Source organism: Somniosus microcephalus, chromosome 3, assembly GCF_052327205.1.
Source record: "Somniosus microcephalus isolate GS21.2 chromosome 3, FLI_Smic_1.0, whole genome shotgun sequence".
Taxonomy (NCBI): Eukaryota; Metazoa; Chordata; class Chondrichthyes; order Squaliformes; family Somniosidae; genus Somniosus; species Somniosus microcephalus.
Window position 1 is genome coordinate 267,435,058 of NC_140989.1, and position 6,000 is coordinate 267,441,057.

The window sequence follows — 6,000 nt, forward strand, 5'->3', positions numbered from 1 at the left end:
CCCAGGCCAGTAACTCCTAGTGGGGTACAGTTACAGAGGTGCTAGAAGCCCTCAGTTGCTAACCATCCTTTGTGAGCCTTAACATGTTATTTGACTTTTGAGACCCACCTGGTCTGCCCCACACACTTTCCAGCAGGGATCATTGGAAGTCAATCAGGAATGAGAACCCTGCTGGTTAGCCAGTGTTTGATTTTACTGGTTTCATTCATTTAAAGTTCAGAACAGACTGTGGGGGAGAAATTCAGTTGTTTGTGCCACCCGTTAGCGCCTTCAGAGGGCGATAAGTGGGGCACGAGGCGGCTAGCACCCGGGCGCGGTGAGACCTGCGCCTCTCGCGAAATTGAGCGGACATTTAGCGGCGGCACAAAACCGCAATGCCCGCTCAGCTGCACACGCAGCTCCTGACGTCATTTCATGGTGCAACGCCCTTGGGGCGCCCCGAACCGGAAATTCAGTGGCGCCCCCCTCCTTTCCGCCTGGCGCTCCCAGCGACTGGTTGACTGGAACGGCTCCCAGTCGCTGTGGGGCTGGGGGGGGGGGGGGCCGCTATTTAAAGGGGGCTCTTCCTGGCTTCTTTGTGGTAGCCATTTTTGGACCACTCCTTCTGTGAGAGAGAGAGATTTGCAGAGAGACAAAGGGAGAGAGCTTTCTGCATTGAGTCAGCGCTCGCTGAGGTACTTTTGGCTTTTGACCAGAACTTTGTAGTTGGTTTGCTTTTTCACTGGCATAACCTTGAGTGGCCACATACTATGAGGGCTGCAATGGGTGGAAATGTCAGGCTTCTCCATTACATTGAGAGGGCACAGAGACGCCGAGAGAGAGTGCCAATCATGGCCAGACGGAGGAGGGCCAACAGGCGTCGGCACACGAGCCCTTACCGTCCCAGGGTTTTCCGCCAACAGTTCTCATACCTCAACATGTCTGAGGAGCAGTGTTTTCGGAGGCTGCGATTCAGCAGGGAGGTGGTCACTGAGCTCTGCCACCTGCTTCAGCCAGATCTGCAGCCTCAACTGAGGAGTAGGACGTCTCTGTCGGTGGCAGTGAAGGTGACAGTGGCTCTCAACTTCTACGCCACCGGCTCCTTCCAATCCGCTACTGGGGACATTGCCAATATCTCCCAGTTCGTGGTGCATTTCTGCATCCGTCAAGCACTTAGCAAATGGGGACAGGATAGGACAGAGTCAACATGGATTTACAAAGGGTAAATCGTGCTTGACTAATCTATTGGAATTTTTTGAGGGAGTAACTGGTAGAATAGATGGGGAAGAGCCAGTAGATGTGGTGTACCTGGACTTCCAAAAGGCCTTCGATAAGGTCCCACATAAAAGATTAGCATGGAAAATTGAGGCTCATGGGATAAAGGGGAAAGTTTTGGCGTGGATAGGGAACTGGCTGTCAGATAGAAAACAGAGAGTTGGAATAAACGGCTCATTTTCTGAATGGCAGGCAGTAACAAGTGGGGTACCACAGGGATCTGTCCTGGGCCCCCAGCTGTTCACAATTTACATTAATGACCTGGATCAGGGAGTCGGATGCAGCATTTCCAAATTTGCAGACGACACTAAACTAGGAGGTGGGGTGGGCTCAGAGGAAGAGACCAGGAAGCTCCAGAGCGATTTGGACAGACTGGGCGATTGGGCGGATAAATGGCAGATGCACTATAATGTGGACAAGTGCGAAGTTATCCACCTTGGGTGCAGGAACGGGAGGGCAAATTATTATTTAAATGGCAATAGATTGGGAGAGGGGGAAGTACAGAGAGACCTGGGTGTTCTTGTACACCAGTCACTGAAGGCGAGCATGCAGGTGCAACAGGCGGTCAAGAAGGCAAACGGTATGCTGGCCTTCATAGCAAAAGGGTTAGAATACAGGAACAGGGATACCTTGCTGCAGCTGTACAGGGCACTGGTGAGACCACACCTCGAGTACTGTGTACAGTTTTGGTCGCCTCATCTGAGGAAGGATGTTCTTGCCATGGAGGGGGTGCAGCGGCGATTCACCAGGCTGATACCAGGAATGGCGGGAATGACCTATGAGGAGAGACTATGTAGTTTAGGGATGTACACACTGGAGTTTAGAAGATTGAGAGGGGACCTCATAGAAGTGTATAAAATTCTGACAGGTCTAGACAGACTGGATGCAGAAGGAATGTTTCCCTTGGCGGGTGAGAACAGAACTAGAGGACATAATTTAAGGATAAGGGCTAAACCATTTAGGACAGAGATGAGGGGGAATTTCTTCACTCAGAGAGTGGTGAACCTGTGGAACTCATTGCCACAGAGGGCAGTGTACGCCAGCTCATTAAATATATTTAAGAGGGAATTAGATATATTTCTACGGGCAAAAGGGGTTAAGGGTTACGGAGAGAAGGCGGGGACGGGATACTGAATTAAAGGATCAGCCATGATCTCATTAAATGGCGGAGCAGGCACGAAGGGCCGAATGGCCTACTCCTGCTCCTATCTTCTATGTATCTATGTATCTATGTAAGTCACGAATGCCCTCTTTAAAAGGAGACGTCAGTACATTTCCTTCCCCATGACCCTGGACAAGCAGCAAGAGCGCGCAATGGGATTTGCAAGAATAGCGGGCTTCCCCATGGTCCAGGGCACCATTGACTGCACGCATATGGCTTTGCGGGCGCCGCAAGAGAATGCCAAGGATTACTGCTACCGGAAGGGGTTCCATTCGTTGAACGTCCAGTTGGTGTGTGACCACAGACAGCTGATACTTGCTGTCAATGCCCGCTTTCCAGGCAGCAGCCACGACACCTTCATCCTGTGCCAGACTTCTGTGGCAGACCTTTTCGAAGCCCCGGCTCACCCAGGAGGCTGGCTTCTTGGGGACAAGGGCTATCCTCTGTGCACCTGGCTGATGACCCCGCTCCGTGCGCCCAGCACCCCTGCTGAAGAACGATACAATGAGAGCCATCAAGCGACCAGGAACATCATTGAGCACACAATCGGCGTGCTCAAGCAACGGTTCTGCTGTCTGGACCATTCCGGGGGAGCCCTTCAGTATTCACCTGAGCGAGTCTCCCATTTCGTTGTAGTGTGCTGCATGCTGCATAACCTGGCAATCCTCAGGACTCAGCCACTGCCACCAGACTTTGGAGCACCAGCAGAGGAGGAGGAGGAGGAGGAGCACCAAGACGGGAGGGAGGCACAAAGTGCAAGGGCCGTCTGTCAGCGGCTTATTGCAAGTCGGTTCTAGGCCCCTTCTGAGGGAATGGCTTCTGCCATTGAAAGAACATGAATGGAACCGTTCCGCAACCCCTAAGCCGGTCAAGGCAACAAATAGTTCAAAGAGCAAACATGCACATTCTGAATAAAGACACTTCTTTATTTAACAAACTGTGTGCCCTTCCCGCATGACAAAGTAATAGAGAGAAACCGAAAAAAAAAGCAGGCAGACACATAACTAGCTCTCACAACCTGGAGACAATGAACAAAAGAGTAACCAAAAAATGACCACGATCCTCGGCCTTCAATAAAAAATTTAACAGCATTTTGCCACACCTCCTACTTTTTGCCCTTCGAGGGTGATCTGCTTCGCTTGCGAGATTCGCCCCTTCCCACCCTGCAGCTTCTCCGCAATGGGACCCCAGTGGCTGCAGCAAGGCTGGGGGAAGGCTGCTGAGTGTCAGAAACTGAGTCGCCAGATGCCCTTGAGGGACGGCCTGGACCAGCTCTTGGCCTGGAGGGCCCGGCTGCTGACTGCTCCAACTCTGTATGGGCGGCAGCAGTCTGTCCTACAGGTGGTGGCAGCTGCAGTGGAGAAGTGACAGTGTTGGCAGCAGGAATGCTGCCATCCTGACAGAGGACAGCAACTCCCTGGTCGGACGACACACTGGCACTCCCACGGGGCAGCACTGCAGCATGCGGAGCAATCTGCTGAAGCACAGACTGCTGGCCTGCTGCGGCGCGGCGAGGGCCCCGGCGATTCGTGCCCGATCCAGCGAGGGTGGCAGCAGTCAGTGCTCATGTGGCCTCAATCTGCGTCTGCATCAGACCAGCCACTGACTGCATTGCACCACTAAGCACTTGCGTGGAAGCTGCCTGTGCTGCACTGAAGTCCTGGAGACTCCTTGCCTGTGCTGCACCGAAGTCCTGGAGACTCCTTGCCTGTGCTGCGCTGAAGTCCTGCAGACTCCTTGCCAGTGCTGCACCGAAGTCCTGGACAGCAGCCCGCTGGCCAGCCCCGGAGCGTCACCCTCCTCAGACCATTCCCCCTGCCCCCCTCCCCATTATGGCCATGGGCTGCCTCGGCTGAGGGTGACACTGATGGTCCGGCTTCCTCTTCCTCCTTGCCTTCAGAGTCACTCACAGTGGCAGCTTGAGGGCCCACCTCCTCACCTGGCGAATCAGCATCTGAAAGCAGGGAGGTACAAGAGTGGCTTTAGCGTGAAGACAGGGCGGCAGCGAGGGAGGCATGAGTGCTGCAATGCACTGTATTGGTTCGATAGTGGCAAAGGATGCTGGTGTGAGGCACAAGTGGAAGGAGAGAGGTCAAAAAGGTGATCACCTTACCATTGCTGTCCAGAACGGGGTCGGCATCTCCAGTGGCAACGGGGCCAATCATCTGGCCTGCCATAATCCGCTGGACTCGCTGCTCCAGATCGGTGAGGGCTTGAAGGTGAGGCCGGCCTCCCCCGGTCCGTTGCTGCTGCCTCCTGTTATGGGCCAGCTTGCCCTGCAAGAGAAAGGATGGGCTCTGAGTACAATGTGAAGCCCTGATCTTGGCTGCACTGCCTCCCATGGGCGAATAGCCCTTACAGTGTGAAGTCCTGATCTTGGCTGCACTGCCTCCCATGGTCGATTAGCCCTTTCAGTGTGAAGCCCTGATCTTGGCTGCACTGCCTCCCATGGTCGAATAGCCCTTACAGTGTGAAGCCCTGATCTTGGCTGCACTGCCTCCCATGGTTGATTAGCCCTTACAGTGTGTAAAGTGCTAAATGTGTGTGTGAGTTTCATGAAAGGCCCATAGGTGTTGGATGAGGGCTGGGCATTGGGGCTTTCAGGACCCTTTGGCCATAAAGTAAGGTGGATATGCAGGGATGAAGAGGATACTGAAAAGGGTACTCAGCCTGACGACCCGACTGAGGTCGTTGAACTTCTTCCTGCATTGCACAGGGGTCCTAGGCACCATGCTGCTGGAGGTCACTCTGTGAGCCACCTCCCTCCAAGCTTTGCGATAGTCGTTGGGCAGCGGCCTCCTGCCACTGTCCGGAAACAGGATAGATCGCCTGCGCTCCACTGCGCCAACCAGAACCTGCAAGGCCCCCTCACTGAACCGCTGCACTCGCTCCCTGGCCCTCTCCATGGTCCTAGGCGTTAGAATGTGGCAGCAGGTCTGTCCAGGCCGAGAATCAGGGCTCCGATGCGCAGGGTGTGGCTGCAATCCAAGATCGAACCTCCCCTTTAAGAGCTGACCGGCGCCAGCGTGTCTGTGTGCAATCGCTAACTGGCCGCACCTGCGCTGCACCCGCCCTCGGTAGTAGCGCCTCGCTTCTCCGGCTTAGCGCCTTAAGACAGTCGTGCAGCGCCTGTTTTAGCGCTCCAAGCACCTCCTGGGGCGAAGCAGGTCAATTTAGCAGTAGGTGGCGATAATTTGCGCTGGGCGCTAAATTTCACGCCCGCTCGAGTATTACGCCCCAAACGTGGCGATACTGAATTTCTCCCCGTGTCTTCTGATCAGAATATCAAATAGGTTAATTTCAGTGAATTAATAAGCACCACTGTGTTTTGATATAAAATAATTTAATCTATAGTCTAGACTTTATAAGTGGCCCAGTCATGCAAATTGATCATATCTGTCAGGATATGCAACATTGTATGTGGGGATATCAGTTCAATAATTCTAAAGATGTATGAAATGTGGTGGTGTGGCATTTGGTAAACTACTCCAAAAAGGTGCTTAGCAGAAGCATGGAGTTTGGTACATAAAAGGTTAAAAAATTGAGTTACTAACAAGGGTCGTGTTCTAATAGTTTGCTGCTTG